At 43.7% G+C, this 20,984-nt stretch overlaps 1 pseudogene; it reads left to right on the top strand.

The window, feature by feature from the left end:
• LOC135546148 (RNA-binding protein Nova-1-like) overlaps positions 1–20,984 on the top strand; it is a 64,354-nt pseudogene that overhangs the window by 3,028 nt on the left and 40,342 nt on the right.

Genomic DNA, 20,984 nt, shown 5'->3' with positions numbered 1-20,984 from the left:
AAGAAAGGCAAAAAATAGTCTGCAGACTACAATAACCCAATCTTTTCTGAAACTATTTTGGAAAACCTTTAAATCTGATTTCACATTTTCGGCCTACATCTTTTATTGAGCTAAATGTATCTCAATTCATAAGCATCTTATGTATACGGACTATCATGGAAGCTTGGATTATAAGCATATCATCTGCAAAACAGATGTAGTCATATGTTTTAAGTTTTATATAATTAAGTCCATAGCATCCATTTTCATGTTAAACTGCCATGCTTATTTTGCCATGCTATTCATATTTGTGGGATTTAACAAGTTATCATATTTATAATATTTACATATCTATTGCATATATTGTGTATATTCAATTGGTTGTTTATAATTTCATAATTAACATGATCACCTTCATTCCTTTTGCATGAAATTGTTAAAAGGGGGATTGATTGGGAATGATGATAAATTGGATTAGACATAGTTCAACCTCAATGAATGTTGTGTTCTCTAAATATTGTCTACTTTACTGAATGTTCATCTTTGTCTGAGAGTGCTTTGTGCTTTAGCCTGTAGAGGCTGTAAATCATGATTATATGTTACATAAAGGTGACATTCTTATCAGGGAAAAAATCACTGACCTGGTTTGATTTATTTTACAATCCAGATGCTTGACTTGCTCCCACTGCATACCCATGGGACGCATATTAAGATAGGTCTTCAGCCCAACTCCCCTCTTGTAAATAAATACATTATATTCCCCTCTGTCCACTATAATAAGATATGTTGAAGTCATTTTGTAAATGGATGAACTGGCACCAAAGTGTCTTTAGTGGATAGTGGTGAGGAGGCCTTCTAATGGCCTTGCCAAATGACGTGAGGAGACTGAGTATAAGTCCGGGGAGGGGGGACAGAGAGGGGGTGCAAAGATGACGAGGACCCAGACGAGCTAATGATGGGAGGGGGGGTGCTGATTCCCCAACCCTCCCCCTCTGGCAGATACCATACACAGCACTGAGCCATCGGTCTATAGGACAGGGCCTTTGATGTTATCGATCGCATCGCTAGTGTTTTGTGTTGCTTTCCCCTCCGGAGCTGAGCGCCTCTCACGCATGCTTAAGTGACTTACCTTCCTTGGATCAAACCATTGGTGCTGAGGAGAATGCGTCACACTTTCACAGAGTGAAAAACCCCAAAAGGGAGCAGAGCTGGTTTTTATAGAGGCTTTGTATAAACATTTGCAAATTGATCTGTCAATGATGTTGAAGGAGCACCATGAACAAAGAGCAAATATAAGCTTTGCCCATCGCCTACCAATCTCGTAGCCACCCAGTGTGTGTTAGCCTGGGCTGTTGTAGCCGAAACACTTCTCTGCGGCATAGCTGTTTTTCAGCTGAGCGTTTCTAGGCAGCACGGCGCTCTTTCTCTCCATCCATGCTAATCATTACTCTCCTTCAGCCATCACAACTGCTCCCTCTTCTCCACCTCCACCCACCTCCTCATCATTCGCCAGCTGCCATTGACTACCTACCACCAGCAACCGCATGCAGCCGTGTCTGCCCATCGATTACCATGAACATGAAGGGGGAGCTGCTTCTTCTTCATCATCTGTTTTTTTTAAGCACTGCGTCAAAAAAAAAATCCCATTGTATAAGGCGGGGTTTGGGTTGGGGCGGGTGAAATGGTGGCTTACAATTGGGCGGAGGAGTCGCCTGTCTCCTCCAGCGGGTTGCTGAGTGGAGGAGAGGCCTCGCGATGAATATGGATGAGAGTGATGAAAAGAGCGACGCAGAGGGGAAGATCTAGATCCCTCTCGAAACAGCCGTGCTCAACGAACAATGCACAGCGCCTTTCACACACTCGCGCGCTGGAGACGGAGCGCCACTCAGTATGGGCATTAGCATAGTTCAGATAGCCGTGTCCGGAAAGGCTCAGAAGTGGACACTAGAAGGGGTGACATTTTGAAAAAGCTACACACGGGTTAGACCAAACCAAAACACATTAAGCCCCTGGCTACATAAGAAACAGAGGACAGCCACTAGGAGGTTCATACAGTTTAACTGGTGACCTTGAAAACACTCCAAGGCAACAGAATGGCGACAGATGTGAAATACTTTTTTATTTTGTCTTATTCATGTTCTAGGGTTGACTCAGAGTAGCTCCCATATAGAACCAAGACAGGTGGTTGTCCACTAACTGGTTTGGAGATTTAACTTGAACAAAAGGAGTGGAGGGTGAGACCAAGGCCCGCTCCCCCACACAATCTCCCCAGCTTAAGTGAGTTGCATTTTTCCAACAACCCATTGCTTTAGCCTAGCCCAGAATCCCACCCAGCCGCCGACACCAGATCTCCAGATTTGAACCGTCCAGGCTGATGGAGCCTATTCTGGGCTCCAGGACTCTTGGGAGCCCCTAGCAACGGATTGCTGTGTTTACAAACTAGTTTATTATGTCAGATGCCTATTCATTATTTATTGTAGCTACCCCTCACATACACACATAATGACACACACACACACTCAAACAAATGACACTGATCCAACGCCAAGCATACTAGGAGTAAGACATGTGGGATGCATTCTGACTTAGCTGGCTCACTTTGTTGTTTTTCCAATAGAGCACATTGGGAGTGGTGAGTTGGAAGCATTTCTCTAAAACACACATACGCATGCATACACAAACATGCATAAAAACACACACACACAGAATAGGTGACTGATTTTCCTCCATTAAAGGGGCACTTCCCCAGTCAGAGGAACTAATGGATACCATTTTCATCTCTCTGTGTCCAATAAGAAGGAAGCCAGAGGTAGTTTCGCAAGGCAATGCTAACTAGCATGCTAGCAGAGATCCATAGGCTTCCAGTCATGCTAGTTAGCAATTGCGCTAGCACTAGTTAGCAACTTCCTTCAAACTGCTCACAGAGACATAAAAATGGTATCCACAAGTAGATAAAGGGCCTCATTGCCAATATCTTGACATATCCCATTGAGTCTTATGCAATGACAAGTGAGGGGAAATGACTGTGTTCCGGCAGAAATTGTAACTGCTGGGATGTGTCCCTGTTTTTGTTGTGTGAGAGGAAAGAAAACAAAGACCCTTGGCAACCAGGAACCACAATCCTGATGCCTAACATCTGCTCAGGGCGTATCACATCTCTTTCAGGTCTATGCTCATTTAAATCAATCCATCCACAGTCCTCACTGGGATGTATCAGACAATTATTTAAAACCCACAACAGTTCAGCATGAAGCCTCTTCTCACAAAGCATACTAATTCAATCTGAGGATCTTGTGCCCTAGCCTGACTTGGCTATTTTCTGACAGCGCCTGGGAAATATATCTGACAGGGCAAGTGGTTTTATTTTTACCTATCAGAGATCGATGTAAAATGTGTGCTTGTCTAGACAGGAGTAGCCGAGCAACTGTGCGCAGTCATCATGCTTTATTAGTACGGGCTGCAGGCAGGTTTATCATCTGAGCAACTGGGACTAGCCATGATACAGGCAAATCTGTATAACAAATTATTAAAGACAGAGACAATTAGAAATAATTTCTATGTATAAAAGTGACCCACTGTGTATGAAAGGCATGTGTTTACTGTTTATGAGGTGTTTATATGGATATACAGTATGTATGTATGTATGTATGTATGTATGTATGTATGTATGTATGTATGTATGTATGTATGTATGTATGTATGTATGTATGTATGTATGTGTGTGTGTGTGTGTGTGTGTGTGTGTGTGTGTGTGTGTGTGTGTGTGTGTGTGTGTGTGTGTGTGTGTGTGTGTGTGTGTGTATGTATGTATGTATGTCCACCTGTCTGTGTGTGTATTTGTTGTATTTGTGTGTGTTGTGTACTTGTATGGTGTAGTTTGTATGAGGGTTCATGTGCAGCAGCAGAACTCGTTTGTGTTTGGTATTATTTATTCATTCCATTATTAATTGAGGCTGGTTAAAAGTAGACCCATCCCAATCAAAACGAGGTCAGTCTTGGCTTTATTGGGAATCTGGGTCAATGCAGAACGCAGGCAGTTCTGCTGTTTCTTATACTCAGTGCAAGCAGGTTTACTGTCAGACATTGCTGTGTGGGAGAAAACAATTCTGTAACTTACTTTAAAAGGCCATCCCAGCTCTATGCATGATTTCATTGCTATGACCTTACTCCCAGTTAGAACGGAAAGTATCGTATTTCCTCCTTGTGTAAAGCGCTCTCTGTACATCACCCTTGGGTGGGTTCAACAGACCAGGTCCCAGATGGTGCCAATGGTGCAATTTTATGATTTGGAGAATGCTGAGGAGAACAGCAGTGCTGAGAAAATGATATTTCTAACAAACAGACTCTTTGCACACACACAGACACACACACACACACACACACACACAGACACACACACACACACACACACAGACACACACACACAGACACACACACACACACAGACACACACACACACACACACACACACACACACACACACACACACACACTGCCATCCACAAACAAACAGTCACAGAAAACACAACAAATGGGGGTGCATCGATTAATGAGATTATAGCAGGACCAGTGAGTGTTTAGATGAAAGATAATGAACTGTTTTAATTAGCTGCTGATTCCCCCAGCTATGCCAAAAACCTCTTATGTCTGCCTGCCTGCACCCCTCTCACCATCTCCCTCAACCAATGCTCTATAAGGTACTCAGTGTTCTCCCCCCCCCACCTTCTCCACATCTTGCACAGTGGATTGATTTCTGTTGCGTCAGTATGGAACAGGTATTATGGCATGTTCCATCCATAGCGTAGCTTGCACATCAACAGTGCATGTGTGTCGTGAAGTGACACAAAACCATGCCCTCGTAATAATAATCCTATTTATATCTGCCGCCTTGGGGGAGGCAACCTGGATACTTGTGGTGGAATATTAAGAGAGGACGAGAGGACTGGTTGAGATACTGGGATACAATGTCACCTTAACCCTTCAAACTACCAACATATTTTATATACGCGTATTACCAACTTGGGTCATTTTGACCCCAAGAAGAAACTATTGGAAAAAGCAACATTCATAGAAAAATAACAACTTTATTATTTTCAGATATGATTTTTTTTTACCAAAACAGACTGTTATTTTAGAAAATGTACAGTTCATTAGCATCTGTAAAACTGAAATAAAAAATGGCGTTATACACATCCACATGAACACTGAAAAGTAGATTTACCATAATTTGATTGTAGTATCATTCAGTTAAGTAAATATTAGTTGTGTCATATTTGTGGTAAAAATGTCTGTCAGTACACCAACATTTGAAATATGCTACATTTTTGGGATGAAATGGAAATCACCTATTGATCCTGAGAGACATATGGCTTAGTTTTCTTCGTTTACATACCCCACAGCCAGCATTAGCATTACTGCTAGTGAAACAATGGGAGTGGTAGGGCATCTGGCAGGATGCTTCAAAAAGCATACCACTTCAAAATAAATGTTATAGCAACCAAAAAACATAACAAGTTGCACAAATACAGAATATTGTAGAGTATTAAAGGAATTCTGGTATTTATATAACATTTAAACAAAAAATGTTATATAACTATTTTTCAGAGAATAAACACCATTACAGCACTATGTGTAATTTCAGGGGGGAGCTAGCTGGTTTCTGTGTTATAATTCTACCAAGCATTCATACCACTGACATACTTTTATGAGCTGTTTTGAATGCAACTAAGCATATGTCTAAGGTCATTTAGATTTTGTACACGGTCATACCTAGTTACATGTTATAACCATAGCCAAGTACATAAGGTGCTCCATTTTTGCAGGTGATCTGTCTATCAGGTTAAGATCACTCCAACAGGTCCCCCTCCACCTTCTGAGGATTTGTCTAGCTTAATATTATGTCTCTGGAGAAACCAAATAAATAGTTTTTTTAGATTTGCCCTAGAACAGGGATCTCCAACCCAGTTCCTGGAGAGCTACCCTTCTGTCGGTTTTCCTTTCAATCCCTGTTGTAACTAACCTGATTCAGTTTATCAACTGGCTCGTTATTAGAGTCAGGACGGTAACTCTCTAGGAACAGGGTTGAAGGGATTCAGAACATATCGGATTTCTGTATTACAGTTCTATCAAGTATTTACACCATTGGCAGACTTTGTATACCATTGGCAGATTTTTATATTCACAAAAATAAGGTAATTTTGGTTTTGTACAGTGTCATACGATACGTGGTATAAGAAAAGTACAATTTTAGGTGAGTACATGGGGAGCTGTATCTCTACAGATGATCTGTCTATCTGGTCAAAATCACTGATACTGCTCCCCCTCCACCCTCTGGTGGCATGGATAACTTTAATTTTTTTAAAGTCCATATTAAACAATTATTTTGATTTATTAAGAAAAGGTTGTTTGACAAATTCATAAAATTAAAAATAAGAATAGAATAAACCACATTTGGGATATGGTCAAAAGTATGCCTTTGAGGTCAAATGACCCAAGTCGGTAGTTTGAGGGTTAAAGTCCCAGCCAGGAAAGAGGCTATAGACCTTAAAGTCACAGTCAGGCAAGAGGCTATAGACCTTAAAGTCACAGTCAGGCAAGAGGCTATAGACCTTAAAGTCACAGTCAGGCAAGAGGCTAAAGACCTTAAAGTCACAGTCAGGCAAGAGGCTATAGACCTTAAAGTCACAGTCAGGCAAGAGGCTATAGACCTGAAAGTCACAGTCAGGCAAGACGCTATAGACCTTAAAGTCACATTCAGGCAAGAAGCTATAGATCTTAAAGTGCCTGTCAGGGAAGAGGCTATGGCCGGTTGCTGGCTTAAGGCCTCCGCGTGCTTCGGTTCGGCTGGCGCCTAGGTATGTGAGTGTGCTCGACCACTTGATAAACTAGAAAAAAGCGACAATATAAAAGTTTCTCCATCTTGAGATGCCATAACCAGTATACACTTCCTCAAACTATTCATTCATTTTGGAGATCTTAGTCGCGCAATTTTACATCTAACTAGGATGTTTGGTGCAGTATTTCTCAAGTGAAAAAATGTTCATGAAAATGAGTCGTCTATTGTTGAATGGCACCAAACACTTAATTGAAGAATCCCTACTGTTGACCAATCACTGAACTGTTTTAGATAGGAAGCATGTGGACGCTTCAGCAGGCAGGTAGCCATCGCCATACAGAACAAAGGCACTTTTGTTTCCAAAAGGGGGTGGGTAGCTTTGTTTCCTCTCTGCTGCTAAACCCCCCATTTGCCCACTTTGAAGCAACGCCTTCATGTCTTCAAGCTTTTGATGTTTCAGTTGTGTTCCTACTACAGTAGCCTGTATGTCTTCTTGTTTTGTCCTATATCCAAGGAGGGTGGGTGGAAGAACAGGAGCTGAGAGCAGTATACAAGTTTTCCCTGTTATGTGTACAGTAGTTTTGGAATTGGCCAAAGTGTAAGGGACATTTATAGAAACCAGAATGTATGGGGTAGATGGTATAAATATGGGAGTATGGTTATGCAATGTGTGAGTGTGTTTCCAAAAGCATTACATCTATTTGATTAGATTTAACAAATCCCATAGCCCTTTATTAATAACGGTCTGCCAAGATGATGACAAAGAGCAGATACTTCAGTGAAACGCTAAAATGAGATTAAATCAATTTGTGAAATGATTTACGGCTGTAAATGCATAGAAAGAGGATAGTTGTTGTGGATTGTCGTCATAATCTAATCATGCACTAAGATGATTTTCTGTAGAGTTTAAGGAGGCCTGAAAGATGAATGGATAGGTTGAGGGGGAGAAGGGGGTGGGGGTGGGGGGGACTGTGCAAAACAGAGATGGATGATAGTGGCTGTGCGATTTTAGTATAGGTAGATTGATCACCTACCTGAGTGTAGTACATTCTCACTTTCTTTTTCCGTTTCCTGCCTGCAGAGGAAGGTGAGTACTTCCTGAAGGTGCTGATTCCCAGCTATGCGGCCGGCTCCATCATTGGCAAGGGAGGACAGACCATCGTCCAGCTGCAGAAAGAGACCGGCGCCACCATCAAGCTGTCCAAATCCAAAGACTTCTACCCTGGTGAGTGCTCGTTGACCACTGCTATATTTCAATCAATGACGTTGTATTTTAGAGATCTTTCAATATGAATGAGCTTATTTCAGGAGTCTCCTATATGTATTTATTTATTGACCTCTGCCCCTCAAAGAGGCTTCCCCTTTCCCAGACGTGTTGTGTCTGGAACCTGATTCCACTGGGTAACAGACATGGCCTCTGTCAGGGCTCATGCAGCCGTGGATCACATAGGGACATGCGAGTGAACACAGAGTCAAGTTCGCCACAGATACAGGATTAAAGGGTTAGTTAAAGGTGAAATTGTATTTGCCTAAACTCTTAATTCCCTCATGACATGACGTTTTTGCACGGCTAGACACATGAGATGCGCCTCAGCTGTGTGCCCAGCCTGTCAGTGAAGCAGCTTGTGTGCTCGATGAGAATTTGCTCTGAACTTCACAGGCAGGAAGGGATACATTGAAATTATGAGATGAACCAATCGCTGTACATGTTATATCTCTATCGCACTCAATGTGATTCTTGTCTGGACATGTGAAATGGGAGAAGGTGCAATCTGTTTCAGATGTTGGGCTCCTTGTTAGAAGAGCATTGTGATTCCCTGTACATCCTTCTACTGCTAGCCATGTCAACAGAACAGGCCATCTCTGTTGTATCTCCTCTCCCTGGGACTGAAGACCCCATACTCCAGCCAGCTAGAGCAGATGCAAGGTGCGAGAGCCCCACCACCCTCGACTCCCCAAAACATCCCAAACCCTCCTCCCTTATTGGAATTGGCAGTAACCAGTGATCTGATGTTGAGAACGGCCTTGTTGAGATAGAGATTGAAAAGGACCACAGAAAGAGGGAGGGAAAGAGTGAAAGGGAAAGAAAATAAAGAAAATGAAAGAGATGGCTGTAAAGGCCCTTTTCTGTCGTCTTGGGGGGAGTGCGGGGGGGGGGGGGTATGGAGGTGGGGGGTATAGAGGAACTGTGTGGGGGGAGGGGGGTGTCCTTCCTCTGCACTGAAGGAGGCATCTGTATGCAAATGAGCACCGGCGCTACTCTTCCTGGCTGACAAATCAAAAGGTCCACCTGCTGCGATGTCCCGTCTGGGGTTTCACCAGGGGGGCACGGAGGTAGGCGCTGGGAAGGGTGGGTGCCGTGGGGAATGATGGGGGTAAAAGTAGAGTCAAGCCAGAAGGAATGGCTGTGTAGTGCTTGAGACTCTGTCCCACAACGCAAGACGTGCTCCTTCAATTCATCCTGGGATAGTGCCTCACCAGCATTTCATTGCCAACCAATTAGTTGGCCACAGCAGTATTGGGCCAAGACAGGCAACCATTCATTATTATAGGAGCCAAGATTTATTAGATACAGCCCCTTGCAAATACAGGCCCCTGCGACATTTACTGGAAAGTAGCGACCATATTTTACTGCGACCTTGCGTCGGCAGAGTGGAGGCCCGCTGCTCTATTTTACAAGGGCTGAAAAAAAGTCTCTGTATGACAGCATCATTGCTCATACCTGCAGGTGTCTGGGCCTATAGGGAGAGAAGGTAAAGGATGCTGCAGCCACTCATGTCATCCATTACTCTTTCTTTGGGGATCACAAGTGGAATAAAGATATTAAGACATTAGCTAACGCACCCAGAGTGCAATTGTAAATGATCAGGCTTTTCTTTCTCATGCTCTATGTGATATTGAAGTTTGAGAAATGCCAGAAACGGATTAAGAAAGTCAACATCAACATTTCCAATTTCATGCCCTCAGATGGCAATTAGCCTCAAGGCGCTATGTGCTCGTTCGCTTTCATATGTTAGCTACCGGCTAAGGAATACAAGAAGATAGCTAGGTGTTTTCCAGTCCAATTATCATCCAGGTGATGAGCTTACTTGTTCTGGTCACCTCTCCAGTCTTTGGAAGCTGTCTACTGTCTCCAGAGACTGTAAGTAGGTCAAGAGAACAGTGATAACGTCTCTTCCCACCTTTAATATGAGGACCATGGTTCATAAAGACCACAGCCTAAACATGTCTTTGACCCATGAACCCACCTACAGGTTACCACCTACAAATGTTTGCCCCTGTGACACCCCATCCCGTAGGAAGACCTCCCAGTATGACATCACCACAGAGACGGTTTAATGGGGCTCAAAGGTGATGGTGGAAGAATAAAGAACTCTCCTTTTAAGTGAGAGACAGTCCCCCCCCCCCCCCGTCTTGTCGTTTGTTCCTCCACGTTTAATTTGTCCCGACCAACCGCTCACTGATCTTCCCCTGTCCCTCCGTATCGCTGGAGCATGGCACCATATTGAAGCTTTGTCTTAATCCTCTGCCATGATTGCAGTTTTCAGGATTTAATACCTAGCCAACCCCCCCCCCCTCCCCCCTCCACCAAAGCATTATCAACATCACTGATTTTTCCCTTCCGAGCCGCTTAGTCTATAAGCTTTTTGACTGAAAGATGAAAAGCCGCAATATTACATATCCAACTCGTCTGGCTGAAATGAGTTTCCTGTTTGTTTTCATTTACGGTCTATTTTCTAGATTTAATCATTATTACCGTCTGTGGTTTAATTCAGGTATTCAGTTAATTCAGTATATCATCTAAATACAATTATTATTATGTTGATTCTGACTAAATTTCAGAAATATTGTGATGAATGTATAGTTTGATGTGCTGTGCTGCCTAACCAAGACCTTCACTATTAATATGAAGTTAGGTTGTCATTATCAAGACTGCACTCTCCCTTTTCATTTCTGGTCAGCCATGTTCCAGGAAGCAGTTTTATTCCAGGAAGTGATGCTGTCCAGGGGAGTAGTTAGATATGGGATGGGGCATTTTAAGGCTAATGGTAGAAGGACACCACTATTTTAACTGTCTTTTGCAGTTATTCTCTGTGAACTCACACCTAGAGACTGGCCAGTTTGATTGGGCTGAGATAGCTGTGCCATGAACTGTTAATGATATCTGTCATTGATTACTTTTAGAAAACATAGAAAATGTTCCCATATCCACCATTCCCAACATTACAGCTCATAGGGGGCGGCAGGGTAGAGCGTTGGACTAGTAACCGAAAGGTTGCAAGTTCAAATCCCTGAGCTGACAAGGTACAAATCTGTCATTCTGCCCCTGAACAGGAACCCACTGTTCCTAGGCCATCATTGAAAATAAGAATTTGTTCTTAACTGACTTGCCTAGTAAAATAAAGGTAAAAAAAAAATAGGAGGTTGGTGGCAGCTTAATTGGGGAGGACAGGCTTGTGGTAATGGCTGGAGCAGAATGGTGGAATGGTAGCAAATACATCAAACATTTGATGCCATTCTATTTGCTCCATTCCAGCCATTATTATGAGCAGCCTCCACAAAAGCAGCAATTCTCATTTTAATACACTCCATCTCCATTTTAAAACAATATCATAAAATCCACAGCACATGGCTGATGCTAGGTCAATGCTATCTAGCTATACTCAGTGCCCGTGTGCATGTCAGCCTAGTATGTAGAGGGTCTTTGTTGAGCACCAGTAGTGACAGTGTCGCCAGCAGTAGAGGATCACAGGCTGGTGACAGGGTGTCCCGCGTCACCGTGGGGACAGAGAAGGTCCCCCTGATCCCACTGGCTTTGTTTTTGTTTTCCATCATGTGTGACGTCACCGTCAAGCCAACGAATGGCCGACTGGCTGAATAATTCCTCGTGCCAGTCAGTGCCTGAGCAATCACTGCGCAGTCTACCATGCCACCATGGGGCTGTCACATCACAGGCAGGCAGCACACACAGGAGCACAGGGAGGATTAGAATGATGATGATTAAACTACTACTTATCAGCCTCATCATCCACATTATCTTCACCAGGTTATTGTTTTGATTTGAATGGTTTTCTGGGATTATCAAGGTGGCCTTTATTGACCGTATGACAGCTATTTTTGGGACGTTTTCAGTTTGCTGGACATTCCTGGTCCACTCCATCACCCAGCTGACTTGTGTAACTAACCCCGAGGCTTCACTCACCTCTGCTACAGCCTGCGTCAGGCCACATCAATCGCCCTGCCCAGCCAAGAAAGGCATGGCTAATCAACCTAATAGCCACATCCAGAGTGGAGTGCAGGACATTGTAGCTACCTGCAGACATGTATACCCACATGCATTCACCCCAATCTCTCTTCTTCCCTCCTACCCTTTGCAGCTATCCAATTTTGCAGCTCTCTCTCGCGTGCTCTCTCTCTCTCTCTCTCTTGCTTTCTGTCTCGCTCTCTCTCTCATTAGCTACCTCTCTCTTTCGTCTTCCAAGTCTCCTCACTGTTTTGATCTCTCATTCATCTTGTATCCTTTGTTCTCTCTCTCCCTGATCTCTTCAGTCTCTAGGGTGCTGGAGCTTTGCCGGCTCCATGTGCTCCAGCTTTTTAATCAGATATAATAATAAAAAAGAGCAAACTGGGACCGGCCATAAATATACTTCCACCAATATATCCTACAGATCAATTGTGCCGGGAGTGGGAGCAGGGTCTGCAGTGTACTACACCATGCCCGCCTGCTTCCTGCATGGTGAAATATGATTGTCATCAACACCCTACACTCTGACTATCCCCCCCCCCCCCCGATAGCCCAATCACTGCATAGCCTTCGTTGATCTAACAGGCCTAAGTCTGTGTTTACTTCTGGAAATGAGAACTGTGACTAAGTGTGCAGAGAAAGGCTAAGGGAAGAGAGGCAGTCATCTTTTTCCACCCGGTGAGTTTTATCACACAGTTACTCATATCCCCCAGACTCCCCCTGCGCCACCACAGCCAGTTAGTCTGACAACTCACACCTAAGTTAGAGTTAAAAAAGAGCAATGTTTTTATGAAAGTGCTTGAATAAAAAAACAAACGGGGGGCATCATTCCAGATGAAATTTTATGTCATGAAACAAGGTATTTTTTTATATTTTTTTAAGTCATGCAACTTGTTTAAAACAAATTTTTCAAATATTCTCTCCGGGAAAAGAATGCAGGGGACAGTGAATCCAGTCATTATCTAATTTCTTTTTAGAATCTTTGAATAGGATCCTTTTCTGTGTCTAAATGGGGGATATCTGACCCTGTGAATCCCACTCCACAAGGCACCTGCCAATCACAACACCATCAGACCTGGCAACCAATCAGAATACACCTCTGTGGTTGCCGGCACTGTAGACAGACCAGAGCTGTCCTGGGATTGGCTGTAGCCGGGCTGGCTGGCAGAGAGGGACGGGGGCTTTTGTTACAGGCCGATTATGTACGAGGGGAGTCGAAAATAGCCCGCCTCAATCATTCCTTTGTGCTGGCATGACAAAGCTCTGCCCCAGCTGTGCTGTCTCCTCTCTGGGACTATGCAACAACTGCTACTGCCTGGCCTAAAGAGGCCCAGACCTACATAGGACTAATCTGCACTAGAGCCTGTTTGTTGGAGGGTGTTGATGTAGGTATATTCATATCTATGGTTGAAGGCACAAGGAAAGATATGGCTCTGAGTTTTTTGTTTTTGAGTAAGTAGCTGTATGAATGGATGAGGTTTCTGAGAGAGAAGCTGTATGAATGCATGAGGTGTCTGAGAGAGAAGCTGTATGAATGGATGAGGTTTCTGAGAGAGAAGCTGTATGAAAGGGATGAAGTGAAAGTGGAAGGAGAGAGATGTGCGTTAATTAGAGGTGGAAATGTGTATGTGACAGATTGGGGGAACAGAGAGAATGGGAGGGAGAAAGGGAATGAGAGAGTGAAAGAGAGAGGGATGAAGGAAAGCAATATCCAGTAGATTAAATATGCAGTGATTTGAATATCCAGTGGACTGAATATCCAGTGGTTTGAATGGTCAATGATGGCCCCAAACTGTCAGGGACAATAGAGAGTGGTGGGCCACTATTAATGACAATAGAGTCTTTGACATTGTGACCGCTCAGCCCCTCAAGGGTGGGGGAAGGGGTGAGCGAGTTGGTCTCCCAACTGCCTCAAGAGGGTCATGTCACACCGTGTGTGGTGTGTGATGTAGTGTGTGATGTGGTGTGGTGTAGCGTGCGTGGTGTGTGATGTAGTGTGTGTGGTGTGGTGTAGCGTGCGTGGTGTGTGGTGTGTGATGTAGTGTGTGTGGTGTGTGATGTAGTGTGTGTGGTGTGGTGTAGCGTGCGTGGTGTGTGATGTAGTGTGTGTGGTGTGGTGTAGCGTGCGTGGTGTGTGTGATGTAGTGTGTGTGGTGTGGTGTGTGGTGTAGCGTGCGTGCGTGGTGTGTGTGTGGTGTGTGATGTAGTGTGTGTTGTGTGGTGTGGTGTGGTGTGGTGTAGCGTGCGTGGTGTGTGCGTGGTGTGCGTGGTGTGTGTGCAGGCAGGCCTTTAGAACTGGACTACAGTTGTATCAGTTTTGGAATGTAATGCATTTGTTTGGTTGCTAGCTTGAGCTCATGTTTGGTTGTGTCGTATAAGTTTGATAGCTACAGTAATTCTACCAGTGGAGGCTGGTGGGAGGAGCTATAGGAGGACAGGCTCATTGTAATGGCTGGAATGGAATACATGGAACCGTATCAAACAGATCAAACATATGGAAACCACGTTTGACTCCTTCCACTGATTCCGTTCCAGTCATTACAATGAGCCTGGCCTGCTATTGCTCCTCCCACCAGCCTCCACTGAAATCCATTATCTAAGGAGATACAAATCCAGGCTTTCTAACTCATTGTACTATCCTAGCAGTTAATCAAATAATGCAACTCACTCTCCATGTCTTGTCAATGCCATGAGTATGATTTGATATAATCACAATATATGTTGTTGTTGTGTACAACCCTGCTAAAGTCAGCAGAATATAGTTGATGGATAACAGACAACCGCTTGCCTATCTCTTCTCATCTTGTCATCAGCTGCATATTTTCTGTTTATCAGAAAAGTCAGTGGTCTTTATTTAGGTTTGCTTGGCTAAGCAACAAGGTTTGCCTCTTCAGACAAAATGAGAGAGGGGGGGGGGGATGTTACTGTGGAACACGCCATGAGTGACAGTATAGGAGACAACAAACATTCTGGCTTCAATAACAGAGTCAAGTTAGGGAGAGGAGAGAGGACTTGACATGTTCTCTCCTGAAACATGTTGTCACAAAGCTCAGCCCCACCCACTGAGATGTCTGAATCACCACCACAATTGACTTGCTTTGTGATCTGAATTGAGCGGATAGGATGATATTGGAAGAATTGTGATATACTAGAGAGCTGAAAGGGAGACAGAGAGCGACTGCCTGTGTTCGATCACAGGAGGTTGGTGGCGCCTTCATTTGGGAGGACGGGCTTCTGGTAATGGCTGGTGCGGAATTAGTCGAATGGTATCAAATACATGGTTTCATGTGTTTGATGCCATTCCATATGCTCCGTTTCAGCCATTATTATGAGCCGTCCTCTCCTCAGAAGCCTCCACTGGTGCGCATGCATTCTTGGGTGTGTATACGTGTATACGGTGTTCTCGAGGTACAAAGCAGGAGACAACACGCCCCTCGTATTCCAACTCCCAAAACAAAGCGAGTTTTGTGGGACTGCGCTGCACACCCGGTTGCCTTGGTGATCGGAATGAAAGTGACAGTTCAACAAGCAACAGAGCCCTCTCCCCTCCTTCTCCTCGCCCTCTCCCTCCTCCCCCTCTTCTTCCCTACCCGCCCCAGCAGGTGGAGCAGGAAGAGGAAGATGTCTGTCACTTCTGGCCTTGTGTCTCGGCTAGAGGAGTGGAGAGTGAAGTGGGAATGCGGCTGCGCAGCTCATCTGCAACTCTCCGTTGTTCGACTCACATCGAGGGCGCACAGATTCAGGGAACCAATGGGTAGCGAACAGTCATTTCTGTGCGCTTGGGAAAGGATGGGAAGTAAAAACACAACACCTTTTATTCAAGTACTTCCTTGAGAACAGAACTGGATTGTTTCGATGCCTTTTTGGATTCGACAACATTGGGCCCCGAGCATAGTCTCCTGTGATTGCACACTCACAACAAGAGGTCGACCGATTAATCAGAATGGCCGATTAATTAGGGCCAATTTCAAGTTTTCATAACAATCAGAAATCAGTATTTTGGGGCGCCGATTTGTCTATTTATTTAGGTATGTTTAGCTAGCATTATACTTATCTTATAAAAAACAATCAATCCTAATCACCAGTTGACTACTCATGGTTGATGATTTTACTAGATATTATCTATCGTATCCTGCGTTGCATATAATCTGACTGAGCATACAAGTATCTAAGTATAGCGTTGGTAGGCAGAAGCAGGTGCGTAAACATTAATTCAAACAGCACTTTCGTGTGTTTTGCCAGCAGCTCTTCGTTGTGCATCAAGCATTGTGCTGTTTATGACTTCAAGCCCATCAACTCCTGAGATGAGGCTGGTGTAACCGAAGTGAAATGGCTAGCTAGTTAGCGCACGCTAATAGCGTTTCAAACGTTACTTGCTCTGAACCTTCGAGTAGTTGTTCCCCTTGCTCTGCATGGGTAACGCTGCTTCGATGGTGGCTGTTGACGTTGTGTTGCTGGTTCGAGCCCAGGGAGGAGCGAGGAGAGGGACGGAAGCTATACTGTTACACTGGCAATACTAAAGTGCCTATAAGAACATCTAAGAGTCAAAGGTTAATGAAATATAAATGGTATAGAGGGAAATAGTCCTATAATTCCAATAATAACTACAACCTAAAACTTCTTATCTGGGAATATTGAAGACTCATGTTAAAAGGAACCACCAGCTTTCATATGTTCTCATGTTCTGAGCAAGGAACTGAAACGTTAGCTTTCTTACATAGCACATATTGCACTTTTACTTTCTTCTCCAACACTTTGTTTTTGCATTATTTAAACCAAATTGAACATGTTTCATTATTTACTTGAAGCTAAATTGATTTTATTGATGTATTATATTAAGTTAAAATAAGTGTTCATTCAGTATTGTTGTAATTGTCATTATTACAAATAAATAAATAAAAATCTGCCGATTAATCGGTATCGCCTTTTTTTGGTCCTCCAATAATCGGTATCGGCGTTGAAAAATCATAATCGGTCGACCTCTACTCACAACAATGACACTTAGCGTTTATGATTGCCATGGAGATATCCCCCGTTGCAGAATGGGGGATGGTTAGAAGCAAGGGTCTGAATCTCCTAGTGTCCTTGCCGTGGGTGGAGACTCTGTCTGAGGAAAAGAGAGTATATACCACAACTCTCAGGAGGAAGAAGTGGAAGGTCATAAAGGAGCATGCTGCACTTTTACTGCCTGACAATGGAGCGCTGCTTTGTGTGGAGGTTGCATTCCCTTTAAAATGGAAGGTGAGCGCTGACAAAGAAGTTCATTGAAAAAGAGAGCTGGCCCGCTAGAGGATTTTTCCTCCTTCTTTATAGACCTAATCTCTTACATGGGGACAAAGCTCCCCCTGTGCCCCTTCCTACTTGCCCCCCATACCCTCCATCTCCCCCCTAGGAAAAGACGAGGTTCCACAGCTGCCTCTAGCTCCGCCCCCTGTCCCTCCATTAATTCTAATCTCCAGTGAAAAGCTCCCCCCTTCACACCCCGGGTCCACCCCGCCCCAACCCCCTATATCCTCACCCCCTCTCTGTGATTAATTTCCCCTCCGGTTGGTCGGTCCCCAAAGCCATTAGTTGTTGGAACGGCCCCTTCAACAAACAATCTGTACTCTCGCTTTAATTGCGGCAGAACGGGGAGCGCTAATTAACTGTGACCCTACAGAGGGTTCTCGTTAGGGGGCAACGGGGCAGGGGAGCAGGGCTGTGGGTGTGTTGGCTGGGGTCAGTACAGTTGGTGTCCAGCCACGTCATGAGACAGCCGGAACCATTGTCACATGGCTGCTGGAGCCCTGAGAGGGCCTGTGATGAGAGCTTGATGGGTTTTATAACCCTTGACCTGCGTCTGATGATGGGTGGCGTCTACATTCTGGGGTCTTGTTCTTCTCTTGCATGACACACTCTAGATGATCATTTTAGATCGTTTTTATCAACCCTAACCAGATATACACTATATGATGATTTACAATGTTGGGGGAGATATATGGAAACAGCGTTTGCAGTGCATGTTTGCAGTGCATGAATTGGTGAGGCTGTTTATGAAACACCTCATTTTTTGGGAAGTTGAAATCATAGCCATCCAACGCCATATGGTTTTGATGAATGATAATGACATCATGGATGGATGAGGATGCTTTACTGTGAGTGAGTTTTTCATGTCACTCCTAGAGCAGCAGCCTCAGCTCTACTGCATAAGTAAAGACGGGTGAAACCTTGATCCCGTTAGTCACTAAAGACATTGCTAATTGTTGTTTTGCTGATAGCTAATTGCTATTTTCTCACTCCGCTGTTGGAACCACACAAACACCCCCCAAAAAGACAGACTGAAAGGGGATACTGCTCCCATAAATCAGACAGGGAGAGAGAGAGAGAGAGAGAGAGAGAGAGAGAAAGAGAGAGTACAAGAGATCCGTAGAAAGAGGTAGAGTTGAAAGGATAGAGAAGGGGAATGAACGAAGTAGGAATGGTGTCCTCCTATGCATTTTGTTAGTTGAGTCAGACGCTCTCCTCTGCATAATTATAGTCCTGCCGATTATGTCTTTAGTCTAAACACAGAGAGACCAACGAGAGGTAGCTCAGGCCAGGGTCGCCCATGGGCCGCACGTGCAATCCCAGCCTTTAGCCCCCCCACCCCTCCTCTTCCTGGCAGGTGCGAGAGGAGAGGAGAAGGCTGCTTTTCAGAGCCTCTTTCTAGAGCCGCGCGCTATAGCGCCTTACACCTCTACCCGGGATGTGAGGGGACAGGGGATCGTCTGTCCGTCTGCCAACAGGCAAAGAGAGAGAAAGGGGGAGAGAGGTAGGGAGGCAGCATTTTAACCATGACAAACCCCCACAGTTCCTGGGAAAAGCCCCTACGACTCTCCTTGAACCATAAACTCAAGTCTTTTTTGGGGGGGGGGGGGGTGGATCAGCTTAATATTGCAGAAAGAATGTTGCTTCCAATGTAATTGTCTGCATCATATCCAATCCCCCATATTTTTTGGTAAATATATGTATCCATACACGCATGCATATATATACACATATATACATACACATACCTATATAGACATACATACTTTTTTAAAGAATATACCTTTATTATCATTCCCCGCAAACCCTTCCGCCGATCCCCCAATTGGAGTAAACTAATAAACACTTCTGCTTCTACCTTCAATCCATACATCTTATACATAGTCTACAGACACAGTCTACTTTACAATAGTTCTCTCTTGTTTGTTCTTAGTCCTTCCTCTATTTCTGATGTCCATCCAGTTGATTTCTATTTGTCACTATGCTATTTCACAAAAGCTCCGAACCTATATACATTCTACAGATCTCTTATGCCCTACATTGTTTATCTTGTTATTAGTCCCACCCTTCAGCTCCACTCAACCCCTCTCATCTGTCTATCAACATCATCCATTTCGGATTTCTACTTGCCATATATTTTTCAACTGTGCTGTGATGCTTCACAAAAGAACTGAACTGTCACGCCTTGGTCTTAGTATTTTGTGTTTTAGTTTATTAGTTAGTCAGACCAGGGTGTGACATGGGTTTATTATGTATTGTAGTTTCTTATTGGGGTTTGTAGTATTTGGGATTGTAGCTGATTAGGGGTGTGTGTGTTTAATAGGTTTGGCTGCCTGAGGCGGTTCTCAATCAGAGTCAGGTGATTCTCGTTGTCTCTGATTGGGAACCGTATTTAGGTAGCCTGGTTTTCGCTTTGCATTTCGTGGGTGATTGTTCCTGTCTCTGTGTTAGTTTCACCAGTCAGGCTGTAATAGGTTTCACGTTCCATTTGTTGTTTTTGTATTTATTAAGTTATTTCATGTATAGTTCGTTTTGTTTGTTTCACTATTAAACATGAGTAACTTACACGCTGCATTTCGGTCCGACTCTCTTTCAACAAAAGAAGAACGTCGTTACATGAACCTTCCTATTCTCATAGCTTCTACAGATTGTAAATTCAAAATAAATATTTTTGCTAAAATAATTATTATATTATTGATTGATTGACTATGGCTTTTCAAATCACCCAGTATTGCTATCTGCAGTGTTAGTTCTAGGCAAATATTGCAATTCTTCAGCCATTCCTGGACCTGTGACCAAAAACGAGCTACATATGGACAATACCAAAATAAACGATCTAATGAATCTGCCTCCTCACAGCAGAATCTGCAGAGCTGGGAAGATTGTATCCCCCATGTATATAACATTCTATTAGTTGCAAGAATGTTGTATAGTAATTTATATTGAAAAATGTGTTTTGAATCCGGCGTTGTTTTGCGTATCAATTCATAAACCATGTGCCATGGAATGGGTACATCGAAAATCTCTTCCCAACTATTTTGCAATTTATATGGCACAGCTGACCGTTTTTTGGTCCTTAAATGAAATTGGTATATGTTTTTATTTATCACACTTTTCTTTAACCATTTATGTTCTTTAATAACAGGGCCGACATACAAGTTCCTTACTTTTTTAAAACTCAAGTCTTTGGCGTTCTCATGCTGAACCACATTTGAAAGGAAATCCACAGATCCACATACAGCATTCAGCTGTAGAATCTTTACTAGTAGTGTTCTCCACTTGAGGAGTCTTTCCATGGTTTCTAACACATGCAGTCCTGCCTGTACCATGAGGTTGTTGAACTATTTCACAACATATTGACTGACACGTAGCTGTCTATGTGACACTCCAGTGAGTGTGACAGTCTGTGTGTTTAGGAGAGAGCGAGAGTGCATTCAAATCAAGGCAACCTTTATTTGTCACATGCGCCAAATACAACAAGTGTAGACCTTACCGTGAAATGCTTACTTACAAGCCCTTAACCAACAGTGCAGTTCAAGAAGAGTTTAAGAAAGTATTTACCAAATAAACTAAAGTAAAAAAATAATTACAAAAATAATTACAAGTAACTCCGGTACCGGCACAGAGTCAGTGTGCAGG

The sequence above is a fragment of the Oncorhynchus masou genome, chromosome 9 (assembly GCF_036934945.1).
Source record: "Oncorhynchus masou masou isolate Uvic2021 chromosome 9, UVic_Omas_1.1, whole genome shotgun sequence".
NCBI classification, from domain to species: domain Eukaryota; kingdom Metazoa; phylum Chordata; class Actinopteri; order Salmoniformes; family Salmonidae; genus Oncorhynchus; species Oncorhynchus masou.
Note: the sequence above shows the minus strand (reverse complement) of the source record. Positions and strands in the feature narration are given on the sequence as shown.